Genomic DNA, 12390 nt, shown 5'->3' with positions numbered 1-12390 from the left:
TTTTGATCGCTTCAGCTTTCTCAAAGAAAGAGATTCTACCACAGAATCCCTGCATTGGTGGTGCACAGAAACAGAAATACCAGCATGTTGAATTGTGTGTGATTGTCTTCTATAAAAAGTTATTCATTACGCTAAAACATTGGTACTGCTTAAACAAGTTAACTCTGAAAGGCCTTTCAATTGGACTGCTTAGCATAAAAGAAAAGGTAGGAAAAAAAATGCCCTTCAAAAAACAGCTTCCTAATGCTCTTGCAAAGCATTTCATAATGGCTTTAAAGACATTTTGCATACAAATATTTTAAAAGTGGCAGTGTTTATTCATCAGCAAGAAAGTGTTTTCATCTCTCAGGAACAATCAAAACATAATCCTTGAATTACTGGCATAAATAAGAATGACTTAGGCAATAATAATGAACAAGGCATTCATTCATCATTTTGCAAAGCTGATAAGACCCAGCTGACTTTTGGAAAAGAGAGGAATATATTTTCTTTCGTCAAAAACATGCAAACTTTTTTTCCATTTTCGTAATTATTTGATAATTATAAAACAAAACATATGGCATCAAGAATATTACAACAAGCAAAAATAGCTTTCTCATAGGCTGCAAAGAATTAAGGTATCACATATTTGTGATTTCAGAAGTTCTTGAATGTGCACAAAGTTATTACCTGTCACCCAAGTCTCCTGAAACCCAGTTCAGGGGCCCTTATCCCACAAAACCAAGAAATCAGTATGAGCATCCTATCTGGTAGATGAAGTGGACAGTTAGCAGTCAATCAGTGAATTTAAGCAGAATTTAGAAAAAGAGCCTCTACCATTAAATGAAATAATGCATATATAGCTCTTAGCATGATGTGGAGCACATTATAAACACTAAGTGGAACTACTCTTGTTGTGTGACTCAGAGATGCATAACGGAATAGTAGAAAGCCCATGGGCTTTCAAGATGGACCTGGGTTCAGTTGGCAGGCTCACTCATGGGTTTACATAACCTGGGAAAATCATTTAATCTTTCTATATATCTGTTTTCTCACATGCAAGATGGGAGTAATAATGAGATAAAGGATGCTAAATATCAGATTAGTAGAAGCGTTTGTCAATATCAATAATGAAGCTACAGTCTGTTATTTGATATCTTAAATCAAGGATATAAAGAATTAAGAGAGCTGTCTCCTGGCATTAACACTATTCCAGTATGACTTCACCTTAACTAATTATATCTCCAACTATCATGTTTCCAAATAAAGCTCCATTTTGAGGCACTAGGGGTAAGGACTTCAACATATCTTTTTAATGACAATTCAACACATAACTAGTCCTGTTACAGATCTAATGTTTGGTTTCTTACAAATTTCATTGGGGGAGGGCATAAATAAGAATTAGTTCTTATGTGTTCTGTGAGAGAATGACAACAGTAGCTAACATTTAATACCTACTCTTGTCAGGCACTAAGTAATACCTCATTTCATTCTTACAACCCTGTTTAATATTTTACATATAAGAAGCCTGGGGCATAGAAAATCAATTGCCCATTGTTACCCAGTTAGCTGTAGTGAAACCAGTATGCAAACACAGGCTGGCTGACTCCTAATACTGCCCAGCCTCTGTGGACAGTAAGAGCAATTATATTTGCCCTAACCCAGTAAGGTTACATGTGGCTATTGAGCACATGAAATAAAAGATTCAGAGATTCTAAGGAAATAATTTTTTCTAGCCACTTTTATTATTTTTAGTTCCACACTGAAATTTTGAGTCATTGTAAAATACCAGATTTCTAAGACTTAGCATTAAAAAAAAAAAAAAATGTTAAGGGAGTTCCCGTTGTGGCTCAGTGGTTAATGAATCTGACTAGGAACCATGAGGTTGTGGGTTCATATCCCTGGCCTTGCTCAGTGGCTTAAGGATCTGGCTCTAGAAAAGGCAAAAAGACAAAAAAAAAAAAAGTTAAAATATCTTATTCATGATTTTTATATTGATTACATGTTGAAATGATAACTATTTCGATATATTGGATTACAATATTATATATTGGATTTTTTTTTTTTCTTTTTCTAGAGCCTCATCCGTTGCATATGGGGTTCCCAGGCTAGGGGTCTAATCAGAGCTGAAGCCACTGTCCTAAACCACAGCCATAGCAATGCCAGATCCGAGCTGCGTCTGCGACCTACACCACAGCTCATGGCAATGCTGGATCCTTAACCCACTGAGTGAGGCCAGGGATCAAACCTGCAAACTCATGGTTCCTAGTCGGATTTGTTAACCACTGAGCCACAACAGGGACTCACAATAAACTTTTTAAAATTTTTGAGTTACTTATGTGGCTTGCAGTGTATTCCTATTGGACAATGATGAATGAGACAGCAAATCTTTCTAATTACAGTAGGCAACATAATGGAAAGAAGGAATTATTTGTTATTGTCTGGTTCCAAGTAAATCAGTTCTTAAAGTCTCTGCCTTAGTTTCTCTATCTGTAAAATGTGATGGAAAACTTAAATTTTTCTCACTAATTTAATTGGCAAATTGACCAAAAGTAGTTATGAATCATTTTGCACATTGTTTACAAAAAACTAGATAATTATCTGGGAAGGCAGGAATGATATAAATAAATAGCTAATCTAGATTAAATCTGAATTTGAAGTATTTACTTCCTATTTTCTTTTAGCAAATTGATGTGCAACGTTGAACTCCAGATACACAGAATATTTCTGTGGTGTGGAGGGTCACTGTCATTTCTGGCTCTACAATTTTATTTTAGTAATGATCATTTGCTTTAGTGTAGGTCTGTGAGGTGGCAAGGGCAGGTATTGTTATTTCCATTTTACAGGAGAGGTTAAGATGCAGGGCTCTCACTCTTGCCTCTGAGGCTAATACTTTTTTCATTATACCTTCCAGATGATGAAAATTATACTTAAATTTTAGGTATGGTGGTGTTCAGCTATGATTCCCCTCAGGAATGGAAGAGGGAAATAGGTAAATCAGACGAGCTCCTATGCTTTTATTTGACATGATGTATTAATTCGTGTAGCCAATTTTGATATAAACCAGAATCCTGGAACCTTCGCTCTGATATTTTCTGTGACTATAACATTGCCACAGTGGCACCTTCATGTAAATAAGTTCAGAAATAAAATCACTTAAAGATGGTAAGAGGTTTAGACATTCCAAGCAACCCATGTTTTGGGGCCACTTATTGTTATTATTTTTTAAGTTAGAAAAGCAACACATTCTCATTGTAAATATCCAAATACTATAAAAGCATATTATATATAAAAGTCAAAGACGATTTGGAGATGTCCTTACCGTTTCCCCCCAAATCCAGCTTCAAAAATAACTAGCTGATTAATTTTAACATGAAAGAAATCAACATGAAAGAAATCAATTTTAGCAATCAAGAAATTTAGTCTTATGTTTCTAAAATTTTTCATAAATTGTCAATAGTGTTCATTATAAACCTTTGTAGTGAATAGAAAATATGCTTTAAAATATTTTTGTACACAATTTGTGCTTTATAGCCACATATTGCTTGAGTGTGAATATCTCATATTCTTCAAAGATGGCAATTCTATTAAAATTACAATTTCCAAGACTTTTTCTGCAAGCACTAAAGAAAAATTGCTTTAGAACAATTATCTTTCCCAGAGATATTTGTTAGAAAAATTAGATTTTTTATGTCACAACTTCATTGGGTGCTGAGAATGGCTTATTAAGTGGTTTAGAAAGATTGTGTGGTCCATAAAATTATAGTAGCTGTTGGTTTTGTTGAGATTTGTTCTAGATAGCAGAAAAATGGCATTGCTTTAAAATATTAACAATCCGTGGAAGAGAAATAATTAGGTCAGAATGATGGTTAGAGTTAGTTTCTTTATCATCATTAGTTCATTCACCACAAATCATTTGAAGTGTGATGTAAACATGTTTATCTCACACATATAATGATATAAAAATCGTAAATGTTTCTTCATAAGTGTCACTTTCCTTGTATTAAGGAGAATTGTCTATAAGTGAATAGGTTTGACCATTAGAGGAGTCTCACAGTGTAGTGAGTCATAATAAGCTTTTCTCTCCTGGAAAGTATTTGCGTCGGAAGAGTATTTGGGTCACGTCAAATGGGGAAACAACTGGTATCTCAATATAATTAAGGAGGTTTTGGAAATTTATTGACAAATTCTCTAATTCTGAACATGTTATCTGAGAGCAAGAGGACGGTATTTGCAAGTCAAATGATAGAAGAATCTATTGTCAGACAATTAAAACATCTTCACTGAGACCTACCGAACTAACCTTTGTGTGGTCTTGTTCTCAGATGGAAATGGTTCCTAGAGACAGTTGACAGCATGAATTTTGAGACGACACTAAATGTGTGTGGGAACTTGCAAAAACAAATGTAAAAAAAGATTTAGGATCAGGGTTTTCTTTACCACTTTTTTACCATGATGGGGTGGGAGTGGGAGCGGGGCCGGGGGTTGGGGGAGGAGGCTCCAGAGCGAAAGTGACGTTAGAGATGCTGGTAAAAGTTAGTCCTGGTCAAGCCTGGGGTGAACAATGACACAGTGTTGTTGTGGGCTGCCTCCACGACTTAGATATTCTTCCCATGTCAGTATAATCACTACTGGGAGGTAGCTCGATTAAGGATTACCATATCATTAATAGTATCCATGACTTTTGTTCAAAGGCTACTTGTGCAATGTTGCCTTGTGGATGAAGCGCCGTAATCCTCTGAGCCGCAGCTGTAGAGAGGGAGGCTCCTTAGAGCCGCCCACACTGACTTCCCTGTCCTCTCGGATCAGTTCTAAAAAACAGACAGAAACAACAGTCAACTCAAAGCCAGAAAAAAGAAACATCCATTCTACATTTCCACATTCATCCCCAAGCTTCAATCCCTGCCAATGTCTCCCATTCATCTCTTCTCTAACATCCAGATCACCACTCGGATGGTGGCCAGATTAAAGGGGAACAATGCAGTTTTAAATGTAAAGTTTGCATCTGATTTTTTTCTTTGCATGAGAAAAAGCACGTTGATTCTATGTGTCTGTCTAATGCTTAGCCTGTAGTTTGTCAGGTCTTATTTTCTTTGGCAGCATGAGGCATGCTTGTGTCTCTCAACTGTCTAGGGCTCCTCAGTTTATTTGGTGAAGACACTTAACTTTGAAATTTGTATTTGAGTAGAAAATTATATACATAGCTAATAAACAGTGGGGCTTTATTTCATTGATATTATTGTCTCTAAGAAACTTCTACTTCCAGTGGGTCTGAACACTGAGAAAAATCTAAAAACTCAGAAGTCAGTAGGTTGAAACCTAAGCAAACACACTGAGATATTGGAGATTGGGCTGGAGAAAATAACTAAGTGAATTACATTTGATGTAGACTCCAGGTGGTAGAAGACAGAAAAAAATGAATGTATTCTTTAGAGAATGTATTCTTTAGAGCATGTTTCCAGTTCATTTCATAAAGATCACTCCCTCAAAAAAGGAAAAAACCCTTTATTTATTCGGCATAGGAAAATGCAAAAAGTAAAATGAAGCCTAGAGTTAAATTTCTTGTTTTATGCCTTAGAAATCACACTTTTTTTCCAAATTGAACGGAATTTATGCCTTGATTTACTCATAAACTGTAATTTAGAAAAGAGTTTTAGTCTTACATTTACGTCTTGTTGATTTATTTAAAAATTACTCTAACACTTTTATAAAAACAACTCTTTTATCTATCTTAAGTTGTTTTCAGATGAATCTATAAAATATTTGGATTATCACCTTTAGATCAAAATGTCTTACATTATTTCTGATTGCCAAAAAAGTTATATTTCTGTAAAGTACATGGGAAAATTTACTCTTTTTTTGGGGGGGGGGGTCATACCTGCGGCATTCAGAATTCCCAGGCCAGGGTTGAACCCAAGCCATAGCTGTTGATAATGCTCAGACCTTAACTGCTAGGCCACCAGGGAACTCCAAAATTTACTTTTTTTTTTTTTTTTTTTTTTTTTTTATGGCCACTCCTGAGACCTATGGAAGTTCCTGGGCCAAGGCTGAATCTGAGTCATAGCTACAGCAATGCCAGATCCTTTAACCCACTGTGCCAGGCTAGGGATCAAACACACACCTCTGTAGCCACCTGAGCTGCTGCAGTCTGATTCGTAACCCACTGTACCACAGCAGAAACTCCTCCAAATTTACTTTTTTATATTTTGCTTGGTTCAGCTCTTCTCCCATTTCTCTGTTTTTCTCTGGCACTGACATCCAAACTATGCTATAATTCTTTTTTTTTTTTTTTGTCTTTTTGCTATTTCTTGGGCCACTCCCATGGCATATGGAGGTTCCCAGGCTAGGGGTTGAATCAGAGCTGTAGCCACCAGCCTACGCCAGAGCCACAGCAACTCGGGATCGGAGCCGCGTCTGCAACCTACACCACAGCTCACGGCAACGCCGGATTGTTAACCCACTGAGCAAGGGCAGGGACCGAACCCGCCACCTCATGGTTCCTAGTCGGATTCGTCAACCACTGCGCCACGACAGGAACTCCCCAAACTATGCTATAATTCTAATGTCATTGACATCTCTTTCCTAAGAGGTATTTATTGGGATAGAAATTACATAAGCCTTGCTATCTGAAGCACAGTAAATATAGGAACGTTTACTTCTTAGACAGATGGAAAATGAAGGACTAGTTCAGGTACTTTTCTAGGCTAAGAGTATCCCTTTAACAAAATTATTCATATTTGTCAGGAAAGACTTGGTATTGCTCATCACAGACTTTAATTTGGATCTTTGTGTTATGAACTTATATTCTCAAGGGGTATTATGTTTAATGCTGGTTAACATTGCAGGATAGTATTTGAGGAACAGAAAACCAGGGAGATTTTATTCCTAACTATGGGAAGCAATCTAGTTCTGATCTTTGGTCAAGATACTAGTAAATAAACTGATAGTAAATAAACTCTAGTAAATAAACTGATAGTTTTTAAAGGCATGGATCACTGTTTCTCTCTGTTTTGTTGAATATCTGGAGTATAAAGTCAGTGCTCCTCAAGTTAGAGTTATTTTAAAAAGGCACATTATTCCTAACATACAGGTATTTAAGATTTTTAAAAAATAATTTAAAGTGTTAGGAAAGCATTTGCAGGTGAATGTAAGAAATTAGCCAGTAGAAGAAAAGGTGAGCAATGTTCCAAGCAGACATTAACATATGCAAATGTTACCATATTAAAATGTGGTACCCATTTCTGTGAATGTAAGTCATATTTCAGTGTTTCACTCATTAAATATTGTAATGAAGTTTACAGTTGAGGCAGAATTTTTTTAGTAATAGGGAAAATTTGTAAAATTGTTACTCTGCTAATATATGACATTTTTTTGCAATACAAACAGTTGATGCTCATGTTATGGGATAATATTTATTCAGACAACACTAAGATGTTCTTTGCCTTTTTCACATTCATTCTGTCAGGTGTAGAGTGATGTGTCCAGAGGTTTACATGATGTACAATAACATCATTTCTCTACTGGAAAGTATGCTTATACATTGTTCTGTTTTTAAAATTTCTCAGTTTTAATATTGGTAACTATAATGAATGTTATCTTGGACTTAGTAAATATATGTAAATAATATATATAATACTAATTTTTTTTTGAGTCTTGATAATTTTTATTTTTTGGGGGGGATGAGCTTTTTGCCAGATTTGATAGAGACAATGTTTTGATGTCACAATAGAGCAGAGAACAAATACAACTTGGCTATTTTCTTGTGCTTCACTGTGTTTGGAGGATTACTCTTGACTCTTGACTTTAGCAGGCTGTGTGTTTTTTGTTTTTGTTTTTATTTTTGTCTTTTTGCCTTTTCTAGGGCCGATCCCATGGCACATGGAGCTTCTCAGGCTAGGGGTCTAATCGGAGCTATAGCCACTGGCCTACACCACAACCACAGCAACGCCAGATCTAAGCCGAACCTGCGACCTACACCACAGCTCATGGCAATGCCGGATCCTTAATCCTCTGAGCAAGGCCAGGGATGGAACCCGCAACCTCATGGTTCCTAGTTGGATTCTTCAACCACTGAGCCACGACAGGAGCTCCACAGGCTGTGTGTTTTTAGAGGCCTTTTTAAGCTACCCAAATGTGCTGTGGGGTTATTTCTACATGAACTCAATGATGTAATCTCTAGATTCACCTATCCACACATGGGCAGGATGAGATCTGAGCCAATATTATGGACATTGTCCTCAGGTGACCTCTCTTCCTATCTCTGATGTGGAACATCTACCACACAGCGTGGGTGTGAGCAACAGAACTGATCACACAGTCACAACACAAGTCATAAGAATGCCTTCCTGATATTGACATTTATTTCTGATTCTTTAAAAAGGTCTTGTATTTTATTCCCCCATGCAAAAGACTGTCACAAACACCTCCCTTCATGTCCACCCACTGTGGAGATGTCTACTCAGCTGAGCCTCCTTTCCCTGATACACATAAAGATCTTCTACAGATTCAATTTCTTTGCCAAGTTTTATGTACGTCTTGGACCCATCAGACCTAACACGCATTGATCATGCATCTGACTCCCCTTTTCCCATTTACTGAAAGCAATCTTTTTTTCCTGCTAGTTCTGTTCTGAGACATTTCTTACAGATTGACATTTCTAGGATACTTCCTTGAGGATGACATTTAGAAAAAATCCTTGGTGCTTTTTGTGTGTGTGTGTGTGTGTGTGTGTGTATTTCTAGAAACAAATGTAAACAGTCTAAAAGTCTCTTGTGTTTATCTAACTTCCTTAAGCCTAACTTTCAAGGCTGTAAGTTTTTTTTGGTTTCCTGAATGGAATGCTGGGGTGGTCACCTGCCTTCAGTTTGATGACCTTTTCTGTGCTGTGCTCATTAAGTCTTAGGGACTGCTTGTGACCAGGCTTTATTTGCCACTTCCCACTGCTGTGTTTAGACCTTCAAGTTTTCTGTTTAATGTCTAAGGCATTTTGCTGTAAGCTTGACCCTATAACCATAAACAGGGTTTCTCAAGCCATCACTGTGGAACAAATCACTCTTGACTGTGGCGATGGGAGTGGGGTGAAGGAGATGGGGGGCACATCTTGTGCACTGTGGGATGCTGAGAAGTATCCCTGGCCTCTACCCACTAGATGCCTCCAAGTTTTGACAACAGAAAATGTTTCCAGACATCACCCAATGTCTCCTGGGGTACATGACTGCCCCCAGTTGAGAACTCCTGCTATCCAGTGACCCAATACATTTAAAAGAAGACCTTCAGCATTTTGGTACTGCTGCCTGCTGGTTCCACTGTGGAAACCTCTGGCCTGTGGTTGGACAGCTGTGAGGATGTAGGACTGAGCACTTTGTGAGAGCAGGTAGTGCTCTCCTGCAGAGAGCCTGTGGTCTCTGGGGTGAATGGCCTGAGTCAATAGAACTCATGTGGATGTAGGAACCCAGGTTGTTTGCTAGGTTCTCTTATTGTGTGCCTGTGGGTGACATGTGGGTGCTGGAGGACCAGCATATCCTGATTCCTCTGAGGTCACAGCAATGATAGGCCTGGCTTGCAAAAGTGTAAGGCCTCATGGGAAATGACCCAGTTACTGTCAGGGTGTTTGCCCACAGTGCTGGGTATTGGAATGTCTCCAGTGGCATCAGGTTTCAATGTAACCCAAATGAAGGGTCTTTGTCTGGGCTGTAGACCAGGAAGCATACTTGTGACTCCCCCCAGGTCAGTCCAGGTGTGCACTTGTGGCCTTTGTCTTGGGCCCAAGGTGCTGCTGTTGATGGACGTCATCCTTCTCAGGTAAGGGCCATTCCCCGTGGAAGCTTCCAGATAGGGAGTTTTTTTCGTTGTGGTGAGTCCACTGTGATGAAGAGTAGGTGCAAAGAGCAGGTGTGTTTCCCTGGAAGACAGTGGCTGTGAGGCAGAGGGCCCAGTCCCCCAAGTGTCTCTCAGAGGTTCAGGTGGCCATCTTTAAGCTATTGGCAGGGACAGAATTCAGGAGCAGAACTGCAGGGCCTGAGACCAGGGAGTTTATTCACGGTGGCGCTCTTTGTCCCAATGGTGACCTGCTCTGAAGGCATCTGTGCCACAATGCGTTCCCGTTTGGCTCCTAGTTTCAGTGAGTCATCTCCCTTGAGGTTGCAGTCAAGATGTCAGCCAGGGCTGCAGTCATCTGAAGGCTTGACTGAAACTGGAAGAAGATCCAGCTCCAAGCTAGGGGTAGACGGAGCTGGCAATGTGGTGCTGGCTGGTTGCCAGAAGACCTCAGTTCTTTACCACAAGCAGCTCTCCATTAACTGTCTTCATGATATGATAAGTGGCTTCACCTGCTCAGCCATGGGTCCCTTGCCGGGGAGCCGCTCTGCTGGCTTGACGGTTGGCTCTGAGGAGATTTTTCCCATATGGCTGCCGCCATCTTGAACCGAGACCTATATAATACTAATTATTAATATTACTATATTAATTATAATACAATAGAATGATAATATATACAAATCTATATATTTGTATGTATATAAAATCTTACATAAATCAAGACTCTTTGGGGTCCTCACTAATTTTAAGAGTATAAAGGGGTTCTTGAACCAAAAAGTTTGAAAACTGCTGCTCTAAATTGTTACGGGAAGAGAAGTGCTCTTGCCTAAACTGGAAGCTTCTAGATGGCTCTCTTATAGAAATGTGTAAGAGGGAGTTCCCGTCGTGGTGCAGTGGTTAACGAATCCGACTAGGAACCATGAGGTTGCGGGTTCGGTCCCTGCCCTTGCTCAGTGGGTTAAGGACCCGGCGTTGCCGTGAGCTGTGGTGTAGGTTGCAGACGCGGCTCGGATCCTGCGTTGCTGTGGCTCTGGTGTAGGCCGGTGGCTACAGCTCCGATTTGACCCCTAGCCTGGGAACGTCCATATGCCGTGGGAGCGGCCCAAAGAAATAGCAAAAAAAAAGACAAGAAATGTGTAAGAGTTCCCTCTAGAGATAATTTGCTTTGTTCAAATAGGAAAAAGTTCAGGACTGGTAGCTCAGTGGTCTTGGAGATCTCAATTTACCCAGCTGAAAAATGGAATGGATGAATTAATAAACCAGTATTCATTGAAGTCTTCCATGTGCTGGGCACTGTCTCCCAGGCATTAGGGTACCCGTATGAACAACTCTATCACTGCCATCTGGAAGCTCACAGTCAAGTAGGGGGACCAAACCAATGAAGAGACGCTGGTAGTAGAGAATGGCAGCTGTATATGAGGTGCTACAGAAACACAGAGGGTACCTCATCCAGGGAACAAGGATGGGGTGAGCACTTTAAACTGGGCCTATTCTTCGGTAAGAACAGGTGAACAGTGTTCTAAGCAGATATTAACATATGCAAAGATCTAAAGCACTGTTTTTCAAATGGGTTGGGACTCATTAGTAGGTCATGAAATCAATTTAATATGTCATGGCCAGCATTTAGAGATTAAGAAAATAGATGTCAGGAGTTCCCGTCGTGGCGCAGTGGTTAACGAATCCGACTAGGAACCATGAGGTTGCGGGTTCGGTCCCTGCCCTTGCTCAGTGGGTTAAGGATCCGGCGTTGCCGTGAGCTGTGGTGTAGGTTGCAGACGCGGCTCGGATCCCGCGTTGCTGTGGCCCTGGCGTAGGCTGGTGGCTACAGCTCCGATTTGACCCCTAGCCTGGGAACCTCCATATGCCGCGGGAGCAGCCCAAGAAATAGCAACAACAACAACAACAACAAAAGACAAAAGACAAAAAAAAAAAAAAGAAAATAGATGTCAGAGTGTACCTCACTTTGGGTGGAAAATATTCTTCCATGAAGCATTTCTCCCTCTTTGTATGTATGTATGTATGTATGTATGTATGTGCATGGGGGCTGGGCAGGTGGGAGGAAGACACTGTAATGGGTTACAGTGTAAAATGTATTTCCTATCGTTAGTTGAAATAAAATTTTTTAAGGAAACAACCCATCTAGAGGCATAAGAGAGAGCATTATGTGTTCAAAGAACGACAAGCAGTAATTCAACATGAATGTAACATATTGGTAGTGCTGCCAGAAGATAAGCTGAACTCAGATCATAGAGGGCCTTAATGACTTGCTAGGTAGTTTGAATAGTATCATGAAGGCAATTAACTACTCTTAAAAGACTTCAGGAAGAGGGGGGACAAGAGCAAGATGTATTGGTTGAATAAAAGTAATTCTAGCAGTTATGAGAAAGATGGATTGAAGTGATGGTGATAAAATCTGATAACAGGAGACCTCTTAAGCTGTTGTAAAAATTCAAGGGCCTGGACTGAAGGAGTAGGAAAGGAAATGGCTGTAATGTTTTTTTTTTTAATTTATTAGAGCTCTTTTTAAAAATTATGTGATTATTCCTTATATAGCATTGTGTTCTATTTCCATAGATATACACAAGAATAGTTACA

This window comes from Sus scrofa, chromosome 15 (genome assembly GCF_000003025.6).
Source record: "Sus scrofa isolate TJ Tabasco breed Duroc chromosome 15, Sscrofa11.1, whole genome shotgun sequence".
Taxonomy (NCBI): Eukaryota; Metazoa; Chordata; class Mammalia; order Artiodactyla; family Suidae; genus Sus; species Sus scrofa.
This window is presented reverse-complemented; position numbering follows the sequence as displayed.